The sequence below is a fragment of the Coturnix japonica genome, chromosome 4, assembly GCF_054131305.1.
Source record: "Coturnix japonica strain WE chromosome 4, WE-NBRP24, whole genome shotgun sequence".
NCBI classification, from domain to species: Eukaryota; Metazoa; Chordata; class Aves; order Galliformes; family Phasianidae; genus Coturnix; species Coturnix japonica.
In genome coordinates, this window is record NC_140666.1 from 80725794 (window position 1) to 80743022 (window position 17229).

The window sequence follows — 17229 nt, forward strand, 5'->3', positions numbered from 1 at the left end:
TGGAAAAAAGCAGCTGATGTGTTGTTGAGGCTGTGGGGGGAGGCTGATAGCCGCTGGTCAGAAAGACCAAGAGCTGCTTTCTCACCCTTCCTGTCCACGGTGCTGTGACAGAGCTATGGGGCTGGTAAGCATCCTGTATTATTTCTGCTCTGAAACCACATACGTAATATTTTACAAGGGGACGAGTACGCTGAGCATGTTGGCATTGCATTTTGGTCATTTGCTGGGGGTCATCCTCATGACCGCTGCTTGAAATGACCCCCTTGGGAGGTTTTCTGTTGTTCTTTCTGACCATAACGTGGGACTTTCCCCCATGCTGACCACAGCTCAGCAGGGTGTGCCTGCAGAATTATATAAGGATGAAGGCAGTGCAAGTGACAAGTGGACTGCCTGTGTGAGAGTGACCAAAGCACCATGGTTGTTGGAAATACAATAGTGAAAAACTTCTTCCTGTTGCTACAATAAAAAACAAAAGAGCTCTGGAAGACTCAATATCATGAAACTTCAGCACTGAAGTGTATAAATCCCATGCAGAGTAGCATGCAGGAAATGATTCAATCAGGGGCTGAAAACTAGACAGAAGTATTTACACTGTAAATATTGATTTACTGTTAGTCGGCTTTGGTATGCTTGACTTTACCTGTCTTTAAACTTTAATTATTTATTGCATGCACTTATTAATTGGATGCGTGAAATCAATTTTAAGGGTATTTTGAGAAATAAATGATAAAATAATGATCTATGCAGATTTCAACCCTGAAAAATTGCCAGAACCCCCTCAGTAGCTGCAGCATTTAATCCCCAGACGTACATGTGTGAGCTGTGGGAGTGAGATAACCTTTAAAACCATTACCCAGATGCAGAGCATGTTTTCAGAATTGGTGCAATGGAAAGCCTTGCTCTTCAGTAACTGAAGTGTGATGGTGCTCTGAATTCAATAGAAGAACGGGATGCTGGAGGAAATGAGGGTTTTGATAATTGCGTCTCAGCATGGAACATGCACTGCTTGTTTTTCCATAAAAGGCAAATAGAAAAGGGAGTGTCATCAATAGTAATTGAAAAGGGAAGGGCTGTTCAGTGCTGCTGTGAGAAAAACACTGAATTCATCACTTCAAATTGTGTTTTCTCCCGTGCTTCCTACGTTCAGGTACTTAACAACTAGTGAAACCTGTCAGAAAGCTGTTCTGCAAACCTTCTGGGGTAAACGTTCGGGGATGAGAAGCTCTAAGAGAAGTTTAACCTTTCAGCTCTCCTGGCAGTGATGGTGACATAAATGGCTCGTTAGAGCTGATGAATGTATTTAGTCAGACTTTTCCAAAGCAGAAGCTGCTGCAAAGAGCACAGGGTGAAATTTATTCTCTGAGAGAAAATCAGGGCAAGGTCGTGTAGATCACGTTTAAGCCTGAGCGCCTGGCCAAGTGCCACGGAACTTCAGCATCTGAATGGTTTCTGGAAACAACGTGACTCTGCACATCAGCATCATGTTAATAAATTATACTTCTGGCCCAAGTCAGGGCAGCAGGACCTAATTCTGTATAAATTATCTGTAATGCCTCATCCAAGCCGTTGTCTACAACATTCCTCGAAGAAAGAAACTGCAAGGAAGTAACTGATGGTTTGCATGGAGACTGATGTAAAGTTTAACCCATCGCCAACTCCCAGCTCACGTTCCTGAGAGCTGGAGTGGTGGGTTGGCATCAAAGCATTTCTTGCTCTCCTGTATGGCCTCCTATCTGTACTCTGCTTTGTTTTGCAAACAGTCAGGGATGGTCTGTTCTGTGCCTTGTGCACCAAGCTGCTATTTTTAAAGAAAAGCAATTTAGAAGAAAATATTTAAGCAATACGAAGCACGTGAATTGAAAGTCTGAGCAGTTCTGGGGTGTGTGTATGCACTTGAATACAAATACATAACATTAAAATAAAATAAAAATAGAAAGCAGACGTTGCCACCAAAATGACCTTTCCATTACTAGACATTCAAATCCTGTGGTCTATTTTGTGCTTTAGCATTTTTGAGGCACCTTCTGAAAACCTCACGTCACCTTTGTTTGCACAGAAGAGCAGGTCAGGGATGAGGCTGCCTTTTCTGCCGAGTTCCATGGCAAAGGTGTGGTTGCAATGAAGCTTCCTGTTGGCTGAAGCTAATGATGTCCCCCCTCTGTCTTTTGGGGGCACTTTTTTCTCTTCCTCTATGGTCACTAATGTTGATGAACATGATCCAAAGCCCAGAGAAAGTGTCAAGTAGACACTTCATTTTGTTCAGGTTTCCTCGAGTGGGAGGAACTGGTTTCTCTTTAATAGCCATGTTTTATGTTCTTGCTTTGGTTATGTGTTAGAAAAGGACAAGAACACTACTGAAACATTTTGAAGCACATCTCTTGAATAAAGCTGATAGAAACATAGAACTGATTCTCATATTGAGAAAACCTTTGAAATGGATTGGTTTTTGTCTTCAAAATTCATTGACTTATTCCTGGGTTTATAATCTTGTATGATGTCACAGGTAGCCATGTCGCCAGTAAAAGATCTTGACTGAAGATGGGGAATCAACATATTTCTACAATTAATTTTCCTTTATTTACATACTCAGTGTGTACATCAAAATGATGCATAACCATGAATAATGGATGAGATTTAACAAGAACAAGTGTAGAGTCTTGAAGGGTCTCCTAGAAGGATTCTGACAGAGGGTCACAAAGATGAATAAGGGCCGGCAGCATCTCCTGTGTGAGGAAAGGCTGAGTAACCTGGACCAGTTCAGCCTGGGGAGAAGACAATTGAGAGAGGATCTGATTCATGTTTATATCTATCTAAAGGGAGGTGGGAGACAAATACATGAGGCCAGGCTCTTCTCAGGCACTGCAGACAGGGTACTTAATATGATTTAGGCTCTTTCCATGTATGCTGGGTGAAATCACTGTATGAAATCCATGCCTGCTGGATTTATGACTCACAAATTAAATGCAGATGCAATATTCAGAGTAAGAATCTGGATGACTCTGGATGAGAGGAAGAAAATGTGTCGGAAAATGTTTTAGATGAGTGGTTGTGGCCCATAAGTTATCTACAGTAAATGTCCTATTCCTTGTTATGGGCCTGTATGTGAGTTACGATACATCCACATCAAGAAAAACAAACAAAAATAAACCTTTCACCCATCATTAAAACGAGTATGGAAACTCAAAAAACAATTGTCATTTGATTTTTGGTCTACAAAAATCTGTGGAGCCATTCCCCCCTTGGACTACAGAATGCAGGGATCCCCAAAGGCCATTCCCAAGCAGGGTCCCTGGCCAGGCACCACCACCTCACATTGCTCATTGCTGCTCTTCCTGGTTCAGGTTATTTCCTGAAATCACTGGAAACAGAACATAATTTTCCAAGAAGCTAATTAGCTAATTACGCTGCTATGTTCCAGTCTCCAGCTCCATTTCCATTTTTACCTATTCTAGGAAAAATAAATCTATCTATATATATGCAAACATACATATATATATACACACATATATGAGAAACAATTTTATGTCAGTACTCTAAACAAACGCGTTTGTTTTAGATAAACTTAAATCAACAGCATCTTGTCTTAAAAGCTAATAACTGCAAGAAAGCAACAGAGAATGTAAGTCTTAGTTCAGAAAAATAGGCATTATTATACCTGCTGTTATTTTACTGGCATTTATATGTGCATAATTTTTATTACTATTTTCAAGAATGTTCTATGAAAGAGTCCTTAAAATACTCCTTTATTCCTGGTCCTAGAATGAGTAATGGCTGAGCTCACAACTGCCTGGAAATGCCTTCAGTCAATCAGAAGCAGACAGGAATCCATGGCGTAGGACTGAAGGACTGGACAGACCAATAAAGTATATATTTGCACACGCACACAGAAAGCCCACACGAGCATTTCTGAAGTAATTGCGAGGCTAAAACTAGTTCATGCTCTCCACTAAATAACTTAACAATATGCACTTACAAAATTAATATTGATCAGAGATATGATTTAGCAGAGTGTTGTTAGAGTTAGGGTACTATGGTTAGGCTGCGGTTGGACTTGGTGATCTCTAAGTTCTTTTCCAGCCTGGGTAATTCTATGATTCTATGTCTGAAAAGGAACAAAGCTTCCCAGACACACTCATCAATGAAACTTGGGCAATTGTGTCCCTTCATAGTGCTCTAAAGAAGCATTTATTTAGTTATTTATTAAGAGAAACAGAATGCAAACAGGGTGCCATCTGGGTCCGGGTCAGGCAGTCCTTACTGTACAGTCCTGGAACAATCCCAGAAGTTCAAATGATCTCTATTTTTGTTTGCTCCTTCAGCCCCACCAAAAGGCCCGCAGTTGCTTCCTGCGTTACACAGATCTCTACTGCCATCCCCTGCTCGTTTCTAAAACTGCTTTTACTCCTAAAATCATTGGAATTGATCAGCGCCCAACTGGTCTTTGACTTGAGCCAAACAAAAAGAGACCTTCTGTGAGCTTTTCTAGAGAAATGCTTCTTATTTTGTCAAAATTATTAAGAAAACACACATCTCTTGGCTTGGCTGTCATCTTGCTTGGTATCCATGTGGTGATCTAGTCAGGCAGAATTAGGATCACTTAGAAGGAGTCATAGGATGTCCTGAGTTGGAAGAGACCCACAAGGATCATCGAGTCCAACTCCCGGCTCCATACAGCACCACCCAAAACCCAAACCCTGTGTGTGACAGCAGTGTCCAAGCACTCCTTGATCTCTGGCAGCTCAGTGCTGTGCCCACTGCCCTGCACAGCCCATTCCATGCCCACTGCCCTCTGGTGCAGCCCCTTTCCCTGGCCCCCACCCACCCCTCCTCAACACAGCTCCATGCCACTCCCTCGGGCCCTGGTCTTCTTATGCAGAGACACCCCACCTCCTAGGCATTGTCCTCATGCCTCACACGCTTGATATTGGGATATTGATATTGGCAAGAGTGCTCTGGGGTTCTGGCCTGTTCCTGTTCTTTTGCAGATGAGAAAGGACAAGGATGCTAATAATAAAGTCTTCAAGAATCTGGATGGAAACGGTGATTTCCAAGTGGATTTCAAAGACTTTGACATCTTTGTGGCAGCCCTGATTTGATGCTGTCATAAATATTTTGAGCAGAAAGCAGCCAAATAGTTGTCAAAATGCTTGCAAGATGCCATCTTTGCCTGTGCTCCATATGCTCCTGCTATGGATGCCGTCATCCCTTCCATGTACTGAGATGCAGTTTACAAGCATGCTAGGCTGTAAAAATAAATCTTTCTCAGCTTACATTCCTGTCTTGAATGCTGATGTCTACTCCTTTGTGGAAGAGCCTGGGCTTAATGGGTAACACGTATGGAGCAGTTTCTCTCTCTCAGCTTTTTAAAATGCTGTTCTTATCCAAAAGGCTCGATATCCATCCGAGGGCAGAGCCCAGGCAAGGATAAATGCTGTTGGAGCTGTGAAAGCAGCTGGAGGCAGGTTTTATGCAGCAGCCTCCCTGGGATGCAGCCATCAGGATGTGTGTGTGCACAGCCTGATCACAACCCTCAGACATGCAGCTGTTTACATTCATCTGTGTGAAAAACTTCCTCCTAATCTCTAACCTGAACCTCCCCTGTCTCAGTTTAAAACCACCCCCCCTTGTCCTGTCACTATCCACCCTTGTAAACAGCCATTCCCCTTCCTGTTTATACACTCCCTTCAAGTACTGGAAGGCCACAGTGAGGTCTCCCCAGAGATAAGCAACAGCTTCCAGCTACACAGAGACCAAAGCAATGCAGGCTTTGGAGCACATTACAGGTACACATCCACCAGCGATTTCATTTCCTTCATCTTCAGGACCATCCCATTTGGTGTCATGCTCATGTAGTCCTCAGAGCCAGGTGGTTCCTGTCCCCACCCTTGTGAAGCGGCCACTTCCCCTGTCACATATATATACCCAGAGCTGGACCAAGGGCTGGGTTCTGCTGTGTTGAGTGAGGCTGAAGCTGGACCTCCAGCTGAGTCTCCAGATCGTTGTGGTACAACAGTGTGATACACAGCCACGCTGAATGACACTCAGGGGTTGCAGGGATCATAGATTTCCTCTATATATCCCAGAAACATCCATTCTCGCAGACATTATTACTGTTTTTACCACTAGGTGGCATCACATACAACCTTTTTCTTCCTCTTTGGGCCTAAAACTCCACACTCTCCTATTGAGACAAATTTGAAGAATTGGTCTTAAGATTCAATAAAAGCCCAGAAGTGTTCTTAACACAGTGGCAATCTTCTCTCTAAATCAACACTTCTCATCCCATGGCAGGCGGGATGAGTTGCCCGCAGCCAGCATTTCCCTTTAGCCCTGCTGAGGTGCTCCCCTGGGCTCTGCTGCTCTGCTGCAGCCACCCAGGGATACCTGGAGAGCTATGAGAGCATCCCTGACAGCACAGAGCTGGTGCAGAGGGAAGGAAGCGAAGGGTGTGGGGCTTTTGCAGTGTCTTTTTTTTCCCTGCAGTTCTTTCAAAAGCTCCGACTCTGTGATGAATATTCATCTCAATGTAGTACTGAAAATTCAACTGATGACACCTCAGAGAGAAAATGATCCAGGAATAAAAGAAATTAACATATAGCTCCCACCTTATCATGGAACAAAAGTGACTTTTCAGAATACATTATCAAACTAAAAGCACTTCATTAGAGTCATTTAAATCTCTTTCAATCCACTGATTTTATTCCCCAGTACCATTGATTTTCACTACATCTACCCAGAATGGGCTGTGTTTCCTTCCCCGAGTAAACTTTAGTCAGGTTGCAGAGGTGCTGGACCTGTTTTTGTACCCACCGTTTAATCTTAGCTCCTAGGCCTAAGTATTACAAAGGATGAGACTGTTTAACAGACCATATAAGGCAGCTTTAAGGGAAAAGAAAAGACAACACAGCTAGCAGCTCAGCAAGTATGAGCTACTGATTGTGGACAGCTTGTGTTTGTTTTAGTTAGGTTAACAGAAAATAATAGATGTGGGAGACAATATTACTCACAAGTGAAGATAAGGAAATATTCATCTATGGTAAGTTCCAAAGGAGAAAAGGCTTAAAGGCTCAAAAAGTCAGCTAAGAGCAAACCAGCCAATAGATACTCTTTGTTGTCTTATATGGAACAATATACATTTGGATTAACAGTAGGTACCTTCCAGTGATTAACATATTCCAGGATCTGTTTACATTGTGGCATTACCTGAGAAGGTCCCTCTTTGTACAACCTTCAGAATAATCACAGAAAAAAGTAAAGATTCATGGGAAAAAAAACCACACCTCCCAGAAAATCATTGGGTTTATCTTCCCAATAAACCCAGCTTGGGGCTGGACACAGGGAGCTTCTGCCACTTGGTCCCTCTGTTGTGTAAGAGACTGGAGAGGCTGAACAATGAGTCCCTGGAGCCTGGCAGATCAAGTATTTTGGCAGCAGCGCAGGTGGCTGTGTCCTAGATACTCTGCAAGGGCACATTTTATATTTTAATCAATAGCTACTTAAAATACATATCTGGCACAGCTGAAAAGATGGTCTTTGCCAGGTGAGCTCCAAAACCACTGAAAGGTTGGGCCACATTCCCAAGTCATTCGTCTCTCTGTTGAGCCCATATAGCAGGATGGAAAGGTCTCATCAGGGCAGGAGGCATCTCCTTCTCTTTCTCCTCTTTCTCCAGCTCAGAGAAGCCGGACACTACTGTAACTGGTGTTAAAGGTTGGGTGACTCCTGCTTAGACACATGGAAGAATTTACAGAATCACAGAATTATCAAGGTTGGAAAAGACCTAGAAGATCATCTAGTCCAACCATTACCAATACTTCCCTCTAAATCATATTCATCAACACAACATCCAAGTTACATCTCTGTTTAGCAAACGCAGTTCCATGTCTACAGCCCAGGTGAGGTTCAGTGCTTGCCCAGCATCCTCGTGCCCCCCAGGGGATGCACAAATGCTCTTAGGTCCCTTTCTGAGGCACCTTTCCCATGTTCAGGTTCTAACAGTCTGCTCTCTGAGCCACCCACATGGAAATTAGTCATTACAGCAGCTAATTGACTGTGCTTTTATACAGCTTTTTCAGGCCATTTTCTTCCCTAGACTCATTCCAATTATTTTTCCCCCTACTTGAGATTTTTACTCCTGTACTCACCTGAAAACCTCTGGGTCACAGCACTGTCTAAATTATCTGGTCATTATCTGTATGGAGAGAAAAGCAACATCTTTACCAGCACAGTGCTCTCCAGCAGGTGCTAAATAGCTGCATACATTGTCTTATGCAGCAGGATTAGGCAGCAGAACAGTCTACAGATAGATTGGCTTATTTTTGTCTAATAGACATTTCCATTACATCCAAATAAGTGCACTGATATTTTTCATCATGATTTTACAACTTTTCAGTCAACACAATTGCCAATAACATTTTCTTTTCTTTTATGACAGGCAGAAGTGGGTCTCTGAAGTATTAGGTAGCTATTGACTGTTGCATTCAGAAAGAACGAAAGATTCCTGAGAAGAAATGGGTAAGAGAGCTGAGCAGGGATGTACTGATCCCAAATGAAACAGCTGAGAGGAAGAGAAAGCCCAAAGCTGTGGCTGGAGGGGAGCTGGAGAGGATCCAAAGGAGATCCCGAGTCCCAGGTAAACCCAGGGTAATGCCAGCACAGGGAAGGTAAGGAATGATGGGATGAAACCAGTTAAGCACAGCAGAGCAAGGCAGGTCCCTGCTCTGCTGCTTATTTTGTAAATAGCAAACTGAAGGATTTTTCTCATGCAATGCCCCCAGAGATCAAGCAGAAGAGCTATTCTCCCCTTGGTGCAGGAGGCTGCTGTTGTGTCCTGCAGTTTAACCAGTAACACATCAGCTCCATCTTTCAGCGCCCAGAAGAGGAGCACTTTAGTGGCTGAATATGTTGCTTGCAATTTGCTCAGGCTATGCCCAATTACCTCATTAATGAACTGATTTCATCATGGTACAGATAAAATAAAGCTGTGCCTTAGGTTTGCTTTTGTAAGTCCCCCTAACTTTACAGCAGTAAAATGAAACAGTGCTAACTTTGTTATTATCTGCAGAAGCACAAGCAAAAGACCTCTCTGTAGGTAGGCAGTTTTCTGCAGATCTCAGCATTAATAGAAATAGAGGGACAAATCATTTTATTTTCCTGACACTTTTGATGAGGGAAGGGTTCAGTTCAGTAGCTTTAAATATCTATCTAATAGTGGTTTGGGGTTAATGGGTGTAGTATCGCTCTTTTCAGTCAGCACCAGACTTCAGCTGTACACGGGGATCAGAGGCAGTGGCCTTCCTCCTGCCAGGCTACAGGAATGCTGACCTATGGCCATCACACAAGATGCAGACCTTGGTTCTGTGGTGACGGCAGGATTAAGATTCTTGCTTGGAGAAAAAGCCTTAAAAGTATTTTAGAAAAAGTGCTTGGTTCCCAATTCCAATTGATAAGCAAAGAGTATTAGGTTTTGCAACTGCTCAACAACATGGGATGATAGGAGAGGATTCACGACTAAACACAAAAGCCATAGAGGCTTTGTTATAGGATATCGCTTGTTGTCTATGCACATATTACCTTTGTTTCAAAGTCTGAGTGAAGGATAACAGTGCTGAAATGGAAAGCGATAGTTGATAATGAAAGCAAGCAAGCCATCAGCTCAGTGTCCCCAGTGAGAATAATGCCCTGGGCTTGCAGAGGAAAGGAAAGAATCAAGACAGTGGGAAAGCAGAATAAAAGAAATACAATAGTTTCCTATGGCTATATTTAGAGCTGAAATTGTGAATGCTAAGGAAGTACTTGTACTTTTTGCTGCATCATCTTGAGGGAAGAGGCAGAGACCATGATTAAATGCTTCCTCTTATGATGGTGCCTCAGCAGAATAACACATTGCTATGGGTACTGCAAGTTTTATATCACCTACAGAGAATATCTTCATTGCCCTGATATCTCTGACTTGAGAAGCACTGCAGGACTCTCAGCACAGTCATTTTAGCTTTGCTTTTGTCTTTCAAACATATGAATCACCTTTACCCTTTGCCCCCTCAATCCCTGGAGAGGTTCTGCCTTAGGCTTGTCTTCATTTACCAGGGACTCTGTCTGCTTTCAAAGCAGCACTGGGATGGACTCTTAAACCAAGACAGCAGTTATACTTTCCATCCAGGATCAAATTCCTTTATTGCTGTCCAGATAAATATAAGTGTATTCATATTCCCAGGCCGTAGGCAAAGTGCTGTGCACAGGTAGCAGCTAAAGGAGCAAAGACAGTGGCCCTGTTGTCCTGCAGGCAGCTCTACCCTGACTCACTGGGCCAGGACTCCACCTTCCTGGTCCTCTCTGGAAAATCTTGAAAGCAAACACTTCAGGACATATGGAGTAGGATGGGGCCCTGAGATAAAGGAGAGATTCTACCAAAGACAGGCGGGTTTAGCAGACACTGACTTTAGCCTTCTAAAAGCCCAGGAATTAAAATGATAATTAACAGCTGTGCCAACAGGTTTTGACTCCATCTAAAAAAAAAACTCTTCACAAAGTCTTGAGCCTTCATTTTCTCTCCAGACCAGCTTCTGCTGCAAGATCAAGGACCATTTGCTCCAGCAGGCTGGCCACTGACCTACATACAGCAGCAATGCTAAAGGAAAAAAAGGGCAAAGCTAAAATTCCTTTTTAAAAATAATCTAAGTTTAGAAACAATTTAGATGCTGTTGAAGCCATGTGACTCCAGAAGCCCCAGAGCCTAAAGCCAGTGGTTTAATCTGCACCTGGCTCTTGGCAGACCATGTGCTGCTGCTGATTTTACACCTAAAAATCTCCACTTAAGATGTTATTCATTCTGATTGGTAGAGGCATTGATGAAGACACGTGGAATCCTATGTCTTAACACATACTGGTCTCTAAATGCAGTATTCTGTATTCATTTAAGGAGGTCTGCTCAAATCTATGCATAGTACCCTGCCCCAAGGAGGTTCCAATTCCTGACTTAAGGCTCCAGGTACTATGGCAAGATAAGTAAAGAATGTTAATAATACCTCTCATAGGTGTCTCTAGTTGTTTACATATCTTTTAACAGTTCTCATGGCTGGGTTTTTGAGAACTGCCCAGTGCTGATCTAACTCTGACCTTGTTGCTTCCAGAGATCGAGGTATTCATTCAAAATAGATCCCAGTATGACTGCATCATTTGGGACACGGAAGTATTTTGTTTTCTAATCTTAAAATGTAATATTTGCCTTGTTAAACCATATTAACTCAATCTTATGCTAACCCTGAAATAATTTGTCCTGGTAGACTCTGTACTCATCTTGTAGTTATTGAAAGTGGCTTATGTTTGATGATCTGAGAACATGGTCTTCTAATTTCTTAATCGACATCATCAGGACTTTTAAAAAGTGCATCTTATGTCAGATCCAAGCAAAAACCCCATTACATGTGAGAAATTACTGGCCATCCGCATTGTGATCAAAAGCATACAGCAAGATTAGTGATCATCTGTAGCTCAGCTGTTATTTTTACTGGGTTATCAAAGCTCTGGGGAGGATTTTGTAAAGCTATTTAGCCCGAAGGAAGGGATTAAAGAGGTTTCTCCTCATGAAACATCTGTTGCAAATGTACCTTCTAATATTCAGAGCCAAAAGTTAAAATTAATCAGAAAGGGGAAGTTTCTTTCCTGTTCAGCAGCCATCCCATGGGCCAGTCACCATTTCCTTCTTTGCCCAAAACAGAAACTGCCCCCACCACTGTATAGCAGGAGACTTCTTTGGATGCTGTGCTCCTCAGTCCTCCATGGGATACCTCACGTTTTTCATTAAGCTTCCTTCCCTTTCACTAACTATTGAGAAGCCAGGACTTGAAGTGGCTGTTACAGTCACAAAGGCCAACCATCTGTGATCTTCTCTTCATTCCCTGATTCTCAGGCTCCAAACTCCTGCTTTTGTGGTATATTCATGTACACGGATATTTTTTTCAAATACCTGAAGGAACAGTACCTGATCACTGCTACTCCGAGCAATAGAAGCTGATTATTTCCCAAATGGATTCCATTTATGTTATGAAATAAAGAATCAAGGATACCAAGGAGAGAAGCCCCTAAAGCTGGACTTGCACCCTACTGTTGTCCTGGCATGGGACAAGATTTTGTTTGCAAAAGCAGGTTGTGGTAACAAAGTAGAACAGAGATTTTTTGAAGACTCTTTCAGGATGACATACGGAAGAGTTAGAGGCGCAATTTCTGCACTGAGTATGAGGATAAAGATCATAAATAAGAAGGCAGACAGTGAAACAACAGCAAGTGTCTGTGCCTACTGGAATAAATGGCATCTCAAAGATTAACGGGTATACTTAAACCAGTCAAACTTTTCTGCTATGGCACGGGCTTTAAGAGGTCCATGGATACTTCATCTGATTGAGGTCTCACCTGAAACCCTGACAAATATATCCCAAAACCTGAAAAAGGACACAGTGACCAACCAACCAGAGCTCCCCTGAGGCACAAGGAAGGGGAAGGGACAGCAGTGTGAGAATAACAGAACAGTGAATCACATGAGATCTTGTCTACCAGAAACTGGAGGAAATCCAGAGTCACATCACAAGGGTCATAAAACAGCCACTAAGTAACCACTATAAACCTGAGCTATATTAAACCCAGTGATATGTGATTAAAAACCAGCTGTCATTGCCCTCAGCCTCTGCCCACAGCCAGGTGACACACTGTCCCCTCCTTGGGGATGGCTGGGAAGTGGCAGTTGATTTGGCACCTACAGTGGTAATAATTTTTTCTCCTCCGAATCAGAAAGTATTAAAAACATGCTGACAAAACCCACACTAGATTTTTCTCATGTAATAAATCCACTCTTATATTTAAAGACTACATTTCTTTCCCTGGCAGGACATCATCATGGAATATTTCTTTCCTCAGAAGACACTGTACCAGCCCAGTTTCTGGAGGGCCTTAGTGGGGTTATGTAGAAGTGCAAAGCATGAGCTTCACATGGGTTTCTGAGGCACAGGAGTTGTTCAGGGGACATCCATGGGTTTGCTGGAGATACTGCAAGGAGAAAACTATGGTATGACACACAGACTGGGCCAGCTATTGCAGGACAGCAGTCTGCCAAAGCCCTTCCTACCCTGGGGAAAGGACTGCACAGCAGAAATGTCCTGCATTCCCCACACAGCATTGGATCCCACTCCAGCACACTCCTGAGCATGGCCCAAGGTGGCTGGGAGCATTGACTCACACTGTAAGGCCTCTATGGAATTTGTACTGTCCATTGTGACCTATGCTGACAAGAGCTGTTCAGATCAAGTTTTCTCCTGCGGGGTGGGTGTATTTGAAGGAAGTTAAGCCAGTCTCTAGGAAGGACACAGCCTGCCTTCAGGGACTGCTCCTAGGCTTTACAAGACATTGAGCTGTATCAAGCAGAAATAACTATGGTCATGAGTGACATCTGCAGCAAAGCCTCAAAAAGAGGACCAATACCCTGCCTTTAATAATAACCTCGGCTATTCTGTTTGAAACCAGCATCTGTTGAGAAAGCATCACCCTGTGGTTACAGAGCAAACCCGAGCACAACAGATTCAGGAGCTGTGATGTGAATGGGAGCTGCTGATTTTTTCCTGCATTTTTTTGCAAAATAAGTCTGGAGAGGCACGCAGAGCGAAGCTTCTGAAACGTATTGAATTAGATAAGCTGAATCTGCAGTGTAGCATTTGGAAGCTGTTCAGGTTCAGGATGGATAACTCAGTAATCTGGCTGGGTGATAGCAGATTCTGCTGATTTATGCATGAATCAACTGCTGCTCTTCTGGGTCTCCTTTCTCTCTCCAGCCCTATATTTCATTCTCCTTCTCCTGCTCAAAGCTGCTGGGTTTTTTTACACTGTGATCCTTCTGCCCTGCAACACACACCCGCGTTTTGAGAACTAGTTTTACAGGAGTGGAGGCACAGAGGTGGACTGATGAGAGGGACCATTGCACTGGGGCCTGGAGGCAGTACAGCTTTTCCAGGTCCTCATTCCTGTGGAATTGTTGCTGCATCCTTTCTTTAACCAAAAATCTCCCTTTGCAATGGGAAGGAAAGAGGCTCTGTGTATCCCATCATTGATTTTTATCTCAGTGTAGAAACAGAGAACTCACAGGGACAAGACTAAAACTTGCACGAGGCCAAGGATCTTCTTGAAGAAACTAAAGGTCCAATTGCAGTGGTCAGGCTATTCAGAATTAGCAGCACTATGGGGGTGCTGAAGGGCACCCAGATGAGAATATGTAGCTTATTCTTTGTATTGGCAAAGTGATACCTGGGACAACGTTGCATAACATTATAATCTAGACCTCAAGGTGTCCATGGGCAGGTAACTGCACCCAAACAGTGACTACTCACTGGCTGAGGTTAAATTCAACCAGTTTTTCAGTCAAGATCTTTCAGTGTTTTCTGAAACGTGCTGGAATCATCCCATTGCCTGCATGCTGGTACCTGGGCCCAGGGATAAAACCTGAGCTGCTCCATCAGAGTATGGGCAGCAGAGCAGCAGGGCTTGCAGTGGAAATAATTAGTGTGTAATAAAGGGCAGGTATTGACTGAAGCCAGAGATTCCTGCAGCTCTCCCTACCTCATGTGAGCTCTCTGTCTCTCAGTCGTGTACCTGCTGTCACTGCATCTTCTGTCTTTCCATGAGGAGTGCCCATTTTCCTCCAGCCTCCTCCGGCCTAGGCACTGCAAACCTGTGAAAACAGAGCATTTTTGAGATAGTTAACAGTGTAACACTGACTGCATTTTGGTTGAAAGGTCTGGTTTTTTATTTGGGGAAGACAGTTGTTCTCCACTGCAGGAGGAGTTAGAAAAGCTGATATCTGATGTTCCTCCAATTCATCACACTTTCTAAAATGACTCTTTAATAGGTTAGAGCCCAACAAATGTGCAAATAAGTCTTGTACGTGCAATATAAATTACTCATGGGACTCTAACAGCATTCAAGCCTTATGAAATTCCTTTGCCAGGATCTGAACCCATCAGTCCAAATAGTTCTGCATAAATCTTGTCTCCTCAAGTCAGAACTGAGACATTTTTTTGTGACAGAGCAGGGATGGGAGCCTGTGCTTTACTATTTTTAATAACAGAACAAGAAGTAGCAGACTTTTCTGTTTCCAGGGTTCTCCAGTGAGACTTTTTCACAAGCAATATATTTTCTTCTCTCAACATAAATATATTGCTCTCTTGCTGGTTGAAGTATGAAGCCAAGGAATCTAAATTAATCTCATCACTTTAAGCTGAAAAAAGCACCCATACTCCAAGAAGCTAACAGGAATGGATAGCTGACCCAGCACTGAGGCTTCCATAAGATTTGGCTCTTGCTGCATGCCTGCTGCCCAGACATTGCTCTGAATACAGAGGCTATGGTGAGAATTTTGGCTTTATGTTGTGTACACACACTTCAGCTCACTCAAATTAAGCCATGGACACACGCTGACTCCATTTCTCCTAACAAATATCTCATTGCTGCTCTCACAAATGCAAAGCAGCATCTTTCCTGCAGAACAGTCACTACCCCTCCTACTTTGGCATGCAGTGTACATATATATGCATCCCAAAGCAAGAAAGAGAAGAAGCTGCAAGCTAAACCAAATGGCATAAGTCAGACATTGTAGCAATAGATTGAGAATGGAGTAATCCAATTTAGAGTTAACAACAGCATTTTTCATGGAAGCAAAAAGCCATGCCTCAGCCAGACTAACTAACTTTTATTCTTTCTGTTATTGCCATCTAAGCCTCACAGTTCTTAGAGCTATTGTCCCATCAGCCCCAGAGTAAATCAAATCTGGTTTCATATGGATTTGTGCCTTATCTCCCTGCACATCCTTACCCCTTTCCTGCCCTTTTGAGGACCTCCTCACTCCCATGTCTGTGCTGAGCTTTCACCCATCTCCCAGCCTTTCCTTGTCTGGACTACCAGCTTGTGCAAGAGGTGTTGTATGCTCTGTCTAGTTTTGAAATATATGTATTTAAATATATGTCTGGTTTGTGTATGCATACTGGATTACCTGCCCACAGCACACATAGCAATTTGCTAGCAGCAGATCAGGTACTGCTGAGCACACAAGCAAAACTCTTTCCCATTGGATACCTTCTCCCACAAGACTTATCGGGATTTAATTTCTTGTGGAACTTTCACTCTTATGACTAATTACAATCAAATCTGATAAATAGATCTGGAACTTACTGGTGGGACAGACAGAGCTGAGCAGACATACAGAGGAATCCTTACAGAAACAGAACTAAAATAAATGTATCCACAGATGGTTTTGTCCTTTTAGACAGCTTAGAAAATATATATATATACATTATATATATATATAATATACCCACACAAATGCAAATTTCCAAAAGGAAAACTTTACCATCAAGTGGAAACTCATGTGGATGTACTGGATTTGATGGGTTGAGCATGTTTTTATAGATAATAATGTAAATTCTACCCTGATACCATAAATAAAAGGCCATTAGTAAGTTCAAAAGTACCCTTCTAGGAATTACAAAGTTTCTTTAGTCTGAGAGGTCCTAAACTAATATATGTTAACAGTGGTCGGACAGTTCCTATGTGCATCCACAAAATAAAATGATGTAGAGAAGTTTCCAGCACTGCTCGCTGATGTATTGGGACGTGCTTTAGAAGGAGTCATTTATTTTTAAAAGCATGCAGTAAAGAAACAGCTGCAAGAAAGGTGCCAGTCAGCCCCCAGCTGTGCAACATTTTCTTTGGGCACCGTACAGCCCAGACCAGCGATTACAGCCTCTCCTCCCAGATTAAGGATGCTCTGTCAGATTATCCCTAACCCTGAGCAGATTTGCCTTTCACTTTTCTCCCCCAGCTTTCACTGCCTGCTGCCTTTCTCCACCTGTTTATGTGAACGACCAAAGCAGATATTTGTGCTGAGCAGAAAACCTCATCCTCTTGCAATACGGATGGGTTTTCAGAAGGCCCTAGTCTTGGTTTTCAATAGGCTTTGGATGAACTGAGAAGAGAAAGCCTGCTGGTGTGTGCAGCACAGCGCTGTGAGCCTGCGAGCAAATTCCTGCATCTGCATGTCACAGTCATCCAAAATAGTAGCTTCAGTCTAGAGGTTGGCATGAGCATGATGCTGCACCCAGATTAATGACCACATGCACTCTGCCAGGGTCAATGAGCCAGGGCAGGCTGCTGGGTTAATTCAGGTCCAGGTCTAGCTTGTATTCTAGTTCCAGA

General features: G+C 43.0%; 1 long non-coding RNA gene across 7 annotated transcripts in view; it reads right to left on the minus strand.

The window, feature by feature from the left end:
- Positions 1-2646: 2646 nt before the first annotated feature.
- LOC107314078 (uncharacterized) overlaps positions 2647-17229 on the minus strand; it is a 32342-nt gene continuing 17759 nt past the window's right edge. For 4 of the 7 annotated variants that reach the window (XR_014946016.1, XR_014946020.1, XR_014946019.1 and 1 more), the window contains 3 exons: positions 14599-14710; positions 8145-8191; positions 7586-7722 (listed from right to left, as the gene is read on the minus strand). This is a non-coding gene — a long non-coding RNA (uncharacterized LOC107314078). Of the gene's footprint in view, positions 2763-6677; positions 7723-8144; positions 8192-14598; positions 14711-17229 lie in introns of those variants that run through there. The other 3 variants (XR_014946018.1, XR_014946017.1, XR_014946021.1) reach the window with 3 other exon arrangements.